Here is a 15,926-nt window from a genome sequence, read left to right as displayed (position 1 = left end):
ATGTACTTCTCTCCTAAAAAAATACAAGTTTAAATCACATCGCCGAGCTCAGAGCAGTTTCCACTGTCAAAACCGCAATTAAATGTGAAATGAAGAAGGAGGAAAGCAACTGGGATCCCTGAAGCATTCATTCCAGCATGTGTTGCTAGCATGTAAGTAGTTTTTAATCTCTACAAACGTGTTTCCCGAAAGCATCGTTATCTAAGTATTGGACCGCTCGCATGCAACTTTAATGCATTGGTCTACTTGCTTTTAGTTTATTCAAGGACACCAAGTCAAACATATTAATGTGTGTTGATTATTGTACACGGTATTGAAGGATACATGTGCTGGCAGAAATATTTCTATTTAATCTTTCAATAAATTAATTATTGAGTCAGAATGTAGTAAAAAAACATCTTGCAAGTGACTATGGTAAAAATATTTTGAAACTATTCATGTTTTTATTTACTTATATTTTCTTCGCTTATTTCTGTTTTTGAATTGCATTATGGGACCTTGATCTTTCTTCCAACAACTTTTAACCTTGTGAAAGTTGGAAAAAGTGACATTTATTAACACTTTAATAGTTTAAAGTGATATATTGTATGGGTTGATGTTGTATATTACGCTACAAAAACCTTGTAATAAACTGCCAGTACACTACCTGAAAAAAGTTATGTCACCTGTGCTTTAGGAACAGCAAGTAATAACTCGACTTCTAGTTGATCATTTGGTATCAGAAGTGGCTTATATGAAAAGCAAAGGCCTCTAGATTATGCTTATTTTACCAAAATAAAACATGATCATGCCTTGATTTTAATTATTTAATGAGGACAGTAAGGTCTGACTTTGCTTAGACAAAAGTCTAGTCATTTAACAGAAATAATGTCCAGTATAAAATATAGTCATGCTGCAGTAGAAACAGAATTAATATTGTGTTTGACTTATTAATAAAATCATCTGGAATGGCAAAGAAAGCGTTCTTGCAGGACTCCCAGAGTTCATCAAGATTCTTTGGATTCATCTTTAATGCCTCCTCCATCTTACCCAAGACATGCTTAATAATGTTCATGTCTGGTGACTGGGCTGACCAATTCTAGAGCACCTTAACCTTCTTGGCTTTCAGGAACTTTGATGTGGAGGCTGAAGAATGAGCGGTCTCCTGCTGGAGAATTTGCCCTCTCCTGTGGTTTGTAATGTAATGGGCAGCACAAATGTCTTGATACCCCATACTGAATGTAACCCCAAACCATGATTTTTCCTTCACCAAACTTGACTGATATCTGTGAGAATCTTGTGTCCATGTGGGTTCCAGTAGGCCTTCTGTATTTGTGATGATTGGGATGCAGTTCAACAGATGATTCAGCAGAAAAATCAACCTTCTGCCACTTTTCCAAACTAGATGTCAAGTTATTATTTGTTGCACTTACAACTGGGATCGAAGACAAGACTTTCATCAGGTAGTGTACATTTTCTGTTATTTTACAGATGTATTTCTCTACATATTTATTGTACATTTTATTAATTAAAACTACTAAAATGTCAATAAAAGTAACCTTGTTAAATTGTATAGTTCCCATATCCTGCTTTTTTGTAGGTAGTTATTCTGACCAGCCAGAAATGAGTCTTGAAAACAAACTTAAATGTATTCATTTATGCAAACTGTATTTAGTAGAAGCTAATGTCACACTTTATTTTGATGGTCCGTTTGTTGAATTTAAGTTACATTAATTCAACTAATTCTCATTAGATTATAAGTAGACTGTTAGGTTGGGGTTAGGGTTAGTGTAAGTTGACATGTACTTCCAAAGTTTCTTATAGTCAGTTAAATGTTTGTTAAAGGAGCAGTATCAGCAGATATTAAGCAGACAGTCTACTAATACTCAAATGGACCATCAAAATAAAGTGTTACCGAAGCTAAATGTTTCAAAATGCATACACAGGCTTTCCATCTATATGTTTAAGCTGAAGAGAAATGACTGAAGATATTTGCCAATGTTTGGGCTTCTTTGGGTCTGACAGCTCCATAACAAAGCACTTCAGCTCTACTTAACAGGCCATTCATGTTTTGCTTTGGGAAACAACTTTGGCTCCGTCACAGAATAATGTGCTCAGCCTTATAGGATCTTAGGAGCGTGTTTTGTAATGTTATCAAGAAACCCGACCAAAGGCAGAAAAAAGCAGAAAGAATCATGTAGGAGTGAAGCCTGTCACCAGCCATTCCCATGGTAGTCATTATAGGTAATGGGTGGCATTATTTCTCAGGCAGAACCGACCTGTCTGAACAGAGAGCAGACCGCAGTTCATCTCAAAGTCATAAAAGTCACTCTCCATGTGCTGTAAAAATTCTGATGACATGAGGATTTTTTTTTTTTTTTGCTTGTGAAGTGCAGGCTCTGTCATGCAGAACAGAAAAATCAGACATTCGAGTTAGTAAAGGAGTGATAGAACAACGTACAGTCTCAGCATATATGAATACACCCCATCAAAAGTCTATCATTTAAATTTAGATTTTTTAAAGGAAGCTTTACAATGTTATACTTGTGCTTATACATTAGTTTAGTCAGTACTGAAGCCAAATCTGGAGCTAATCTAACAAAATAACTTATGATATCGGTCCATGCCTGTACATCGTGGTTCGAGGTGAATTGAACAAAATGCCATAGAGCACATTTAGTCCAAAGACACAACAGTGTTGAATTTTGAATGGTTATTCATATGTTCATTTATGTCACCGATTCTTCCCAAGACCTGTTGTTTACATTGTTTACTTTGTTACTTAATCGCAAAAACGGCATCTTTGTAGTAAAAAGCAACACGGTTTTATAGCTTTTATGTAAGTGTTTTACATGAAATGAGACCATGAACTGAATAAAAAGGCAATATAATAATTAATAAAATCCAAAGAAAGCAGTCGAGTGTTGACGTTTTGCTATATGCAAGCCACTTTTAGCCAGTGCTTTTGTTTCTAGTTTGACTGATGGAGAATTTAGACAATGGGTGGATGAGTTTTTCAATATATGGTGACATTTATTCATCTGTTAGACGTTGTTGTTTTATTGCCAACTTGCTGGCTCAGTGGACGCAAGTGCCTTGTTGATGCCAGAGGTCAGAGGAGAATGGCCAGACTGGTTCCAGCTGAAAGAAAGCCAACAGTAAGTCAAATAACCACTCGTTACAACCGAGGTATGCAGAAGAGCATCTCTGAACGCGCAAACATGGAACCTTGAGGCGGATGGGCAACAGCAGCAGAAGACCACACCGGATGCCACTCCTGTCAGCTAAGAACAGGAAAACTGAGGCTCCAATTCACACAGGCTCGCCAAAACTGGACAATAGAAGATTGGAAAAAACTTTTCCTAGTCTGATGATTCTCGATTTGTGCTGTCACATTCAGATGGTGGAATCAGAATTTGGCGTCAACAACATGAAAGCATGGATCCATCCTGCCTTGTATCAACAGTTCTGGCTGGTGGTGTAAAGGTGTAGGGGATAATTTTTGGCACACTTGGGCCCATTAGTACCAAGTGAGCATTGTGTCAACGCCACAACCTGCCTGAGTATTGTTGCTGACCATGTCCATCCCTTTATGACCACAGTGTACCCTTCTTCTGATGGCTACTTCCAGCAGGGTAACGCACCATGTCTTAAAGCATGAATCATCTCAGACTAGTTTCTTGAACTTGACAATGAGTTCACCGTACTCAAATGGCCTATACAGTCAACAGATCACAATCCAATAGAGCACCTTTTGGGATGTGGTGGATCGGGAGATTCACATCATGGATGTGCAGCCGACAAATCTGCAGAAACTGCATGATGCTATCATGTCAATATGGAGCAAAATCTCTGAGGAATATTTCCGGTGTGTTGTTGAATCTACACCATTAAGTATTAAGGCAGTTCTGAAAGCAAAAAAGGGTCCAACCTGGTACAAGTGAGGTGTACCTAATAAAGCGGCCAGTGAGTGTATATGCTAAAGGTTCATTCTAGGCTACTTTTACTGGTTTGCAAAAAGGAACAAAGGAAATGGATCATCAAAAAGTTTTTTTGCCGAAGAGAGTTTGATAGAAATTGCTTGAACCGATGAGGAGAGTATTTTTGAGGGGCGCTGATACGAAATGACATGGGTGAAGATGACATTTTTTTTCTAGTGGTGAGTTACCTTGTAACTTATTCCATACAGCTGAATGCATTACAGTTCATCTGTTTGATTTTATTAGAGAAATGTGAAATAGAACAAAAACATATATTTTTTTATACTAATTATTTTATACTTTGTTGATATAAATAGACACTAAAGCTATGACTGAAATCAGCCACTTGTTGACAATTACTGTTTTTGATATAATGAATGGCACTATAGAGGAAATAAATTACTTAGACGATTCAGTGATTCAGTAAAAATGTGGTTTCCAATGGGGTAAATAAAGTCTGGTTTTGCATTGTTGTCAAATGGGTCACATTTTATTTTAATGTACAATTCACACTATTTATAAACCATTAACTAAGACTTTTTTTAAATCTCAATAAACAACTAATTAGATTAGATTCAAGTTTATTGTCATTACACATGTACACATGTAATTATCTGCTTATTAATAGTTAGTAAGGTAGAGGTTGGGTTTAGTGATGTAAAATAATATCACACTTTATATCACACATTTTTAGCCTCCTTACACTGGCTGCCTGTTAAGTTTCGTATTAAATTTAAAATATTGCTTCTTACCTACAAAGCTTTAAATAATCTAGCTCCTGTTTATCTAACCAACCTTCTGTCTCGCTACAATCCAATTCGCTCTTTAAGATCTCAAAACTTAGGGCTTCTGGTAGTATCTAGAATAGCCAAAGTTAAGTAAAGGAGGTCGAGCCTTCTCATTATGGCTCCTAAACTCTGGAATAGCCTTCTTGATAACGTCCGAGGCTCAGACACACTCTCCCAATTCAAAACTAGATGAAAGACCTATCTGTTTAGTAAAGCATACACTCAATGCACCACTTAGCGGGTTTCCACACAGGTTTCTGCATCTTGTTTATCAGAATCAGAATCAGAATCAGAATCGGTTTTTATTGCCAAGTGTGCTTCACACACACAAGGAATTTGTTTTGGCTACAGAAGCTTCCAGTGTACATAAAGTGACAAGTGACAACACAAAATAATCTGAAAAAATAAAATAATAATAATAAAAATGATGAACATTAAACAGATGCGGTTAGTGAAGAAACCTGTATGTTGAGTTGTATGTACAGATTGTTATAAATATACAGGTTATAAGGTGCTGTGTACAAGTGCAAATGTAGAAAGTATTGCATTGTATATTGATATAAGGTGCTGTGTACAAGTGCGTATGAGAAAGTATTGCACATATTTATTGCACAGTAGGGAATATTTAACTGTTCATAAGGTAGACAGCCTGAGGAAAGAAACTTTTCCTGTGTCTGGCTGTTTTTGTGCTCGGTGCTCTGAAGCGCCGACCAGACGTAACAGTTTCGAACAGGTAGTGTGCTGGGTGTGAGGCGTCCAGAGTGATTTTGCGAGCCCTTTTACTCACTCTGGAAGAGTACAGTTCTTGAAGTGTAGGAAGGGTAGTGCCAGTGATTCCGTTCAGCAGTCCGGACTATTCGCTGTAGTCTACGGAGGTCAGTTTGGCAGCTGAGCCGAACCAGACGGTGATTGAAGTGCAGAGGATGGATTGGATGACAGCCTGAGTAAACTGTACGAGCAGCTCCTGTGGCAGGTTGAACTTCCTCAGCTGACGAAGGAAGTACAGTCTCTGCTGGGCTTTCTTCACAATAGAGTCTATATGAGTGTCCCACTTCAGATCCTGAAAAGATGGTGGTGCCCAGGAACCTGAATGACTCTACTGCAGCCACAGTGCTGTTCATGATGGTGAGTGGGGGGAGTGCAGGGGGGTTTCTCCTGAAGTCCACTATCATCTCCACTGTTTTGAGCGTGTTCAGCTCCAGGTTGTTGTATCTGCACCATAACGCCAGCCGCTCCACCTCCTGTCTGTATGCAGACTCGTGAACAGCAGCTACACTATGAACAGCAGCTACGCTAATTATTTTCTTTATTCTCCATTTCCACCTGGGGATACTCTTCCCGAGGCCCTCAGACTATGCAGAGTCACTGATTCGATCCAAGACCAACGACGAGATGATCCCAAGGTTTCCATATCCTGGACCAGGCCGAATCCTGAGCAGCTACTGTGGTGGTCATGGAGGAGTGGAGAACATGAGACTGATTCCTGTGACGCTCCAGGGACAGACGAGTCTTCGCTGAGGCCAGCTTCCAGCCTCCGCCGCTGAGACTGCAGCTCTGCACAAGACGTTTGGCCAGCGGAGAAATTAAAATGATCGTGCCCAACTGAGTCTGGTTTTTTTTTTTTTTTCTGTTTTTTTTTCTTCACTTTCGCCAATTAGTCAAGTTTTTTTTTTTCCTCTCCGCTGTCGCCACTGGCTTGCATGGTTCTGGATCTGTAGAGCTGCGCATCGTTGGATTTGCGCTTCAGTCGTTTGGACTCTCAGTAGTGATTATTAAACCACACTGAACTGAGCTAAACTGAACTGAACTTAAACACTAAAAACTAAACTACCACTGTTCCTATTTACTGTGACCTTTTATGTGAAGCTGCTTTGACACAATCTACATTGTAAAAGCGCTATACAAATAAAGGTGAATTGAATAAAGTTGGGGATAAAGTACATCCAGGAGGTTGTTATTGCAGAATAAAACCAGACAGGCTTGTTTACAGCCCGATGTAAAGCAAAGCACTGTTGTAAAAGACTGAAGGGCTTTATTCTGCAAAAAAACAACCGTCTGGATGTTTTTTATCCTGGTTATTACATGGCTATGTGATACAAAACATAAAAATTAGACATACAAACATTATTCTGAGCTGTAATAATTAGTAACTAATTCTTTAATTAAACGTAACAAAAACATCTGCTGGAGTATACACTAACCTGCACATTATTTATTACAAGATTGAGACAAACAGTCAAAGGCTGCAATTACACTGCATGGTTCAAGTGACTCAATTGCGATTTTTTTCTGTCATGTGGCACGGATCGGATATGGCTCGAGTTCATTTGTAGAAATTTATCTGATATGAATCAGATCCATGCCCTAGGTGTCTGCAGTGTAAGCAGGTAGATCAGATTTGCAACTATTAATGCGAGCACAGTAACCAATATAAACCAGAGTGCAGAGAGTATGTGTAACCCAGAGCAGGTGTGCATTAAGGCAATGCAGTTTAACACCAGCATATTCTCTATTTCCTAACCATAAGTAAAACAGTGACACACATTCAGTATTAAGCCAGACAGTGGCAAGAGCTGAACTATTTTGAAACCTGACCGCCGCACATGTGTAGGAACAGCTGACGGTGGCCTATAGCAATGACAAACGGCAGTGGATCGTGAGCTCACAAACGCATTTAAATACGTAACCAAGCGGCACGCGTCACGTTTTCAATGTGGTTTTAGACGCGATATGAAAATATAAAAGTTAACCTCAGTACACAGAGAGATTACAAGTAACAAAAACACAATTCAATACATAATTTGCAAGGAGCAAGGAGGCAACCATTTTAAATCGCACTTACTTACACTTGTGAAATGGAGGAAGAAACTGATCCATGAACTGTGTACTGTAAGTTCATGTCAAGCCTCTGACAAGTTCCATACATCAATAGTATTTTCTGATCCTTCCTTTTATGTGTGTATATATATATATAGATATATATATATATATATATATATATATACTATATATGTGTGTATATATATGTGTGTATATAATATATATATATATATATATATATATATATATATATATATATATATATATATATATACTATATATATATATATATATATATATTATATATATATAGTATATATCTATATATATAATATATATATATAATATATATATATATTTAGAGCGAATGGCTTCCTAACTGCAGTAGTCCTCTCCTGTGCTTTTACTGTCATGGCTTCACAGGCTCTGAGCACAAATCAATTTAGATTGTATTTGTATTAAGCTTGGAGAACGGAGATCACAACCTTGATTTGACTTCCTCTTCCTATCTCTATGTAAAACACATCGTGCGTCATCTGAAGCAAAACAGCAATTTTTCTACAGCGCGTCGAGAGCAGTCAACACGGCCTGTAGCCTTGAGCACTGACTCGCAGACATGTCTTATTATATTCAAATCTGAATATCCGGCTCAAAATGCATCATTTTAGCACAAACCTTCCTGTCATCGATGAACCAAACAGCAGACCGACTCATGAATTGAAAATCTGAAATTTTCATTCTGTCCAGGCTTCAGACTAATGACCTTCTGTTGCATTTCCACAAATGAATGATCTTGTTATTATTGGATAAGCACTTTAAATGTTTATCTAATCTTGTAATCAGAGTAGGTACAAAAAAATACTGCTTATCTCATTCCTGTGCCATTTCTTTTTTATTTCCAGCTTTATGAACATGATTACTAATTCAAGAAGTCCAGTGATGAACTCAAACAGACTTTTTATTTAAAAAAAATGCTGTTCTAGGCTTTCTACTCCAAATTGAATGAACCAAAAATTTATCCAGCATGTGTCTTATGCAGCGGATGCCCTTCCCAGCCGCAACCCAACACTGGGAAACACCCATACACTCTTGCATTCACACACATGCCAATTTAGCTTACCCAATTCACTTATAGTACTTGTCTTTCGACTGTGGGTGAAACCGGAGCACCCGAAGGAAACACGGAGAACATGCAAACTCCTCACAGAAATGCCAACTGATCGAACCAGCGACCTTCTTGCTGTGAGACGTTCGTGCTGCCCACTGCACCACCATGATGCCTAATAATAATACTACTACTACTACTACTACTACTAATAATAATAATAATAATAATAATAATAATAATAATAATAATAATATACAATAAAAACACACAATAAATGTTATTATTATTATTATTATTATTATTATTATTAATTAAAAGTAATGATGAAAATAATAATAATAATAATAATAATAAAAGTAATAATAATGAAAAGTAATAATATTTATAGTAATTATAATAATAATAATAAAATGCAATAAAAATAATCTTTTTTTTCATAATAACAATAATGATGATGATAATAATAATAAATTACAATAACATAAAATATCAATAATAATGACAATCATAATAATTAAAAGTAATGATAGCAATAATATTAATAATAATAATTATTAAAAGTAATAATAGTACTACTGCTACTACTACTACTACTACTAATAATAATAAAATACAATAAAAATAATACATATTATTATTAATAATAATAATAATTATACAAACAAAACACAATAAAATAATAATAATAATAATATTAACGTTTCTAAAAAGGGCAATACCATAAACACACATGATGAACTCAAAATACGCTTAACTCCCCAGTCTCCTTCAAAAAGAAAGAAAGAAAGAAAGAAAGAAAGAAAGAAAGAAAGAAAGAAAGAAAGAAAGAAAGAAAGAAAGAAAGAAAGAAAGAAAGAAAGAGAAAAATCAAATCACATGCAATTCCCCACAATTCACAAAGAAACAAATTCCTAAAAGTGGCATAAAGAAGCACATAAAAAATGCTACTACACCAACAGATCGATGCGGCTGTGCCCTTGTGGCCATCGTGTTTCAGCATTTGACTGTAATACACAGTTTTTCATTAATTCCTGCAGCACCAGGAGCATCTGTGCCCTTCACAATGATAACCAACCTAGAAGCGTGCCAACACGATAACAAGACCAAATAAAGCAGCATCAGCAGTCTGACCTAAAACCTAAAACAAAAAATATATACAGCTGAAGTCAGAATTATTAGCCCCCCTGTACATTTTCTGTTTAATGGGGAGATTTTTTCAACACATTTCTAAACATAATAGTTTTAATAACTCATTTCTAATGACTTTAATCTTTGCCATGATGACAGCACATAATATTTGATTTGATATTTTTTTCAAGTTACTAGTATCCAGCTTGAAGTGACATTTGAAGGCTTAACTAGATTAATTAGGCAAGTTAGGGTAAGTAGGCAAGTCATTATATAACAGTGGTTTGTTCTTAAGACAATTGAAAAATATTGCTTAAGGGGGCTAATAATATTGACCATAAAAAATAAATAAATAAAATATTTTAGCCGAATTTTAGCTTTTATTTTAGCTGAAATAAAACAAATCAGACTTTCTCCAGAAGAAAAAATATTATAGGAAATACTGTGAAAAAATTCCTTGCTCTGTTAATCATCATTTGGGAAATATTTGAAAGATAAAATAAAAATTCACAGGAGCCCCAATGTTTTTGACTTCAACTGTATATACTGGAGCTTAATGTGTAAAAGTCAGACTTACACACTAACATGAACACACACACACTCATTATCTACATATTCCAGCTTCAGGGACTCCGCTAAATTAGGCTTTGTGAGCAGCAGGCAGGAAAGAAAGAAAGAGATAAAGAAAAAAATAATCAATCAGACCATTAAATGCATCTACATTAAGCAGAATGAAAAGTTTTGATAGATTGCAGCAAAGCGGGGAAGCCAAATAAGCTCATAAAATGTGCATTAATGTTACATTATTCCATACAGTGGGGATTTGTTATGAACGCAGTGCTCTTTGCTGAGCTTCCTAATTAACATTAACACGCTCTTAACACATGATTTATGCGAGATCGATTGATTTCTAAAAGCAGCATCATAATGTAAAATCAGACCTTAATAAACAGAAATATACAGCTGTGGAAAAAATAAGATACCACTTGTTTCTCTGGTTTTACTGGATTTATTTGGTAGAGGTTTGAGCAAAATGTATTTTTTTCATATGTTTATGGTCTGATAATAGCTACATTTTAAATAATAAAGAATTATAATTTAGAGCATTTTTGAATCTGAATGTAAAACGCTGGTAACATGTCATCTAAAAATAAAGAATGTGTGTATGTTAGGGATATCTAAATGTGCCTTTATTTATTTATTTATATATTTATGATTATTGTTATTATAAATTAATCATTACAATATAGTCATGGGGCTGCACGGTGGCACAGTGGGTAGCACACTCGCCTTACAGCAAGAAGGTCTCTGGTTCGAGCTTCAGCTGGGTTAGTTGGCGTTTCTGTGTGGAGTTTGCATGTTCTTCCTGTGTTCGTGTGGGTTTCCTCCAGATGCTCCAGTTTCCCCGATCAGTTTAAAGACATGGGGTACAGGTGAATTGGATAGGCTATATTGACTGTAGTGAATATGTGTATTTGTGTGTATGGATGTTTTACCAGTGATGGGTTGCAGTTGGAAGGGCATCCGCTGCGCAAAACAATATGTTGGATAAGTTGGCGGTTCATTCCGCAGTGGCGATCCCAGATTAAAAAGGGACTAAGCTGAATGAATTGGGGATTAAAATGAATGAATGAATGGATGAATATAGTCCATGCCCAAAAATTTCAAACACGTTTAAAATGTTTAAATATTCAAGAATAAATAAGTAATTAAAATAAATAAATTTATTTAAATAAATTAAATAAATATTTTTTGAAAAATGGAAATATACATTTTATTTTATTGACTATTTACAACAACAACAGTAATAATAGTTATTAGTCTTTGTATTAGTATTTAATTGTAAATTAAAATAAATTCCTATAATCCTATAATTTCAATTATGTAATTCTCAAAATTTGAATGTAAATTTTCAAAATATAGGTAAATATCCTGTAATTATTAAAACAGAAAAAATATTCCTATAATACAGTACACTGGTCTCTGTTTTTTATATTTATTTTAGAAATCATTTTCTTTTGTCAATATATCAAACATGCAAGTGTATTATGATATTTGATGTTAGATATTATTTGTGATTTAAACAAAATCGCATATGATATTAACAGAGCATGTCTAATGCAAAATATTTATTTATTTATTCCTACCAGGCTCATTCTGATTACATACTCCTATATACATTTCTGGAGAGCGCCAGGAGCTACGGTTTTTTGCAGCTTTATTTTTGTGAATCCACCAGAGGTCCGCTGTGTATGCTTTTTCAGATCTCAAATTTATCATTGGAGTGCATTCATGCCTGCTGTTCGTCCCGTAAATCCACCAGAGGCCGCTTTCGACTGACTGGCCCACCAACCATGTTTTCAAAAGCACAGATTGACCAGCGCCATCCACTTCCCTAAACCTAACCGACAGTGTTTTCAAAAGTACCGTTTGACTGACAAAGCCTTCGTGGCAGCCAGATTTTTACCACGTTTTTAGATCTCACCACATTCTCACCTTGTTTTTTACTTGTTTATTTTATTTATTCTACTTTCTGGAACCGTTTTTCACTGGACTCAAACCTCGTCGTCACGATCAACTCCGCTCTGCGTATCAAATCCTCTGACGTACGTGACGAGCTACTAGACAAACTGGTAACAGCAGGAAAGCCATTCATGCGGAGGTAAAGGGGCAGCTGGTAAGTGCAAAAAGAAACAGTGTCATACCGTTTTAAAGGCGAAATGCAGCCATACGCATGTCTGACTACATAATTCATGATCTCCAGAAATGCATATAGTGCTACGTTTTCAGAATGAACCAATATAGATATATTCCCACAGGAAAACAGTTTATTAAAAAAGTTTCCATTAAATTAAAATGTACAAAATTCATGTGTCCTAACCTTTAATCATTCAAAAATCTCTTCTCTGATTGGTCTTTCCTGGTGGAAGGGGCAGGGTCAACCTGTCACTCATCTGATATCATCCAATCACAACCCAGAACCATTCAATCAAAACCAATCCTACAGCTCTACATTAGAGATCTTGCTCTTGATGTGATTTCACCAACACAATCTCACGGCAATTCGTAACTTCTTGATTTAGTGGCTGATTCGTATGAATTCATACGATCTAATTCGTACAAATTTAGTACGATTTTTTTCATCACCCAATGACGGTTGGGTTTAGGGGTGGGGTTAGGTGCGACGCCTCCTTTTTAAAATCATACAATTTCGTAGGACTGAACTCGTACGAATTCATACGAATTAGCCACTAAACTGACAAAACGTAAAATACTTAAGTTTTCTCGTGAGATCAGGCTGGATTTCCTGGATAAAAGCCACAAAAGACAACATCTGTTTCACGACTTAAAGCATAATCCAACAAAATGAAGTTTACATTTTTTTCACCAAAGCTACGAGAACTGGCAGAGTTTTATTAGTGTGGAGCATGAAGTGGAGTGCTCAGAGAGCATTAACGATGAAACTTCAACCAATTGCTGAAAATATAAATTAGTCAGACACGCAGGAGCACCCAAACCCAAATAGGACCATATGTTTACCTGAGGGTTCTGTCACGCTGCGCCAATTGCTTCTAGCACCTGGCAACCCACATCATTCTTCAGCAGGTCACATGAGGGTGAGCAGAATCATCTGAGCCTCTTCACTGCAGAATCACTGTAGCAAAAAACACAACAGAAGCATTGTCAGGTCGCTCATGCTTGCTGTTGATGCTCATTGGTGGAGGATTTGTATTGAGGTCTGCTCCTGTTGGCTAATGCAAGTCCTTAAAGGGATAGTTCACCGAGAAAAGGAAAATCCTGTTCATTTTCTCATCCTTCTTTCAAATCTTTTGGAGTTTTTTAGGCCTGAAAATATTGACCTTAAAAATTATTTTTTAATTAATAACTTATTTTATTGCATCCTAACTACACTCTCAGAAATAAAGGTACACGAGCTGTCACTGGGGTGGTACCTTTTCAAAAGAGTACAAATTTGTATCTTAACGGTCCAATATTAATACCGTCAAGGGTACATACTAGTACCTAAAAAGTACAAAAGTGGTCCTCGTAAACTTTTTTAGGTACTAATATATACTTTTGAGGTACCAATATAGACCCTTTAAGTATGTGAACATTTTGAAAAGGTACCACCCCAGTGACAGCTTGCGTAACTATTCTGAGAAGAAAAAAAAAATTATCCAGAGAAAAAAAATATTTTAAGAAATACTGTGAAATGGTTCTTGATTTATTAAAAATGACTTAGAAGAAAAAAAAAAAAAAAAAAAAAAAAAAAATATATATATATATATATATATATAGTATATAATTATATATTATACATATACACACACCACACTTATTCACTGCTGCTCTTATGTTGTGTAAATTGCTTCCTTGTCCTCACTTTAGAAGTCGCTTTGGATAAAAGCGGTCTGCTAAATGACTAAATGTAAATGTAAATTTATTATATATATATATATATATTATATATATATATATATATATATATATATATATATATATATATATATATATATATAAATTACAATTTCACAGGAGTACTAATACTTGACTTGAAATACTTGAGTACTTGACTTTTATAGTGTTTGTTTTTCCTACTATGGAAGCCAATGGTTACAGGTTTCAACTTTCTTCACAATATCTTCTTTAGTGTTCAACAGAACAAAGAAACTCATAAATGTTGAAACAAGTAAAGGGGTGAGTTAATAATGAGTCAATTTCATTTCAGACATTTCATTTCAGACCTGCCTAGTTAACCTAATTAACCTAGTTACGCCTTTAAATGTCACTTTAAGCTGTAATAGAAGTGTCTTGAAAAATATCTAGTCCAAATATATTTACTGCCATCATGGCAAAAGATCAAATAAATCAGTTATTAGAAATGAGTTATTAAAACTATTATGTTTAGAAATGTGTTGAGAAATTCTTCTCTCTGTTAAACAGAAATTGGGGGAAAAAATAAACAGAGGGGCTAATAGTTCAGGGGGCTGATAATTCTGACTTCAACTGTGTGTATTATTAATATATTCTTATATGAAGCAAAGAGTCCTGTTAAATAATTTAAATTGTTACAAATATTTGTCAAATAAATGTATTTAACTGTTTTTAATCGATTATCAGCTTTTACAATAATATTAAACTGCAAAAATGTTCAAGTGAAAACCAGAAATGTTTTTGATTATTTACTATTAAAATGATTTCCGTAGGATAAATGCTGGCTCAGAATTCAGTTCTGCATCAAATAAAACAGCTTTTTCTGTAAAATTTTACAATATTACTGCATTTTGACCAGTTAAAATAATCTACTACTTTTAAAATCATTACTGACCCCAAGCCTTTGAACAGTAGCATGCAGTTACATGTAGTTTGCTCAAAAAATGAACAATTTTGCAGCTTGTTCAAACTACTTATTTAAAATGAGTTGAAGCAACACAATTATTTTGTGTTTTTTAGGGACAACTTAGTTGCTTTCTGTTCAATCCACTTACATTTGTAAAAATGCTTAAGTTAAATGAACTGATTTGGGCTGGGACAACATGAAGTAATTGCGTGGAACCCAGCATTTTTACAGTGTAATAGATACTGCATTGTAATATTTTCAAATAGATTTATACATCTGGAAAAAACATTAAGACGCTACATCAAAGTTATTACTGGCTCTCCGGTTTTAAAATTAATTGGGGCATTAATTAAATCCTGAGCCAAATCTTCATTTGTATTTTATATCTATTTTATAAACCACTGATAACTTGTCTTCAAACGTACAAATAATTCATTCATTTTCCTTCGGCTTAGCCTCTGATTTATAAGAGGTCACCACAGCAGAATGAACCGCCAACTATTCTGGCATATTTTTTACACAGCAGATGCCCTTCTATGCCACAACCCAGTACTGGGATACCCATAGACCTCTCACATTCACACACACACTCATACACTATGACCAATTCACCTATAGCGCATGTGTTTGGACCAACACAGGTGAGAACATGCAAACTCCACACAGAAATGCCAACTGTCCCAACGGGACTCGAACCAGCTACCTTTTTTCTGTGAGGCGACAGTGCTAACCACTAAGCCACAGTGCCATCAACTTTCAAATAATTATATATTTTTGGTCAA

General features: G+C 35.4%; 1 protein-coding gene across 1 annotated transcript in view; it reads right to left on the bottom strand.

Moving 5' to 3' along the window:
* The window catches only part of b3galt1b (UDP-Gal:betaGlcNAc beta 1,3-galactosyltransferase, polypeptide 1b), a 54,586-nt gene extending 41,146 nt beyond the window's left edge, over positions 1-13,440 (bottom strand). Inside the window, exon 1 of the mRNA XM_056464626.1 lies at positions 13,344-13,440. The gene's annotated coding sequence lies outside the window, so the exon portion shown is untranslated. The remainder of the gene's footprint in view (positions 1-13,343) is intronic.
* Positions 13,441-15,926: the final 2,486 nt, after the last annotated feature.

This window comes from Danio aesculapii, chromosome 9 (genome assembly GCF_903798145.1).
Source record: "Danio aesculapii chromosome 9, fDanAes4.1, whole genome shotgun sequence".
NCBI classification, from domain to species: Eukaryota; Metazoa; Chordata; class Actinopteri; order Cypriniformes; family Danionidae; genus Danio; species Danio aesculapii.
The sequence above is the reverse complement of the archived record's forward strand: the minus strand, read 5'-3'. Positions and strand labels throughout refer to the sequence as shown.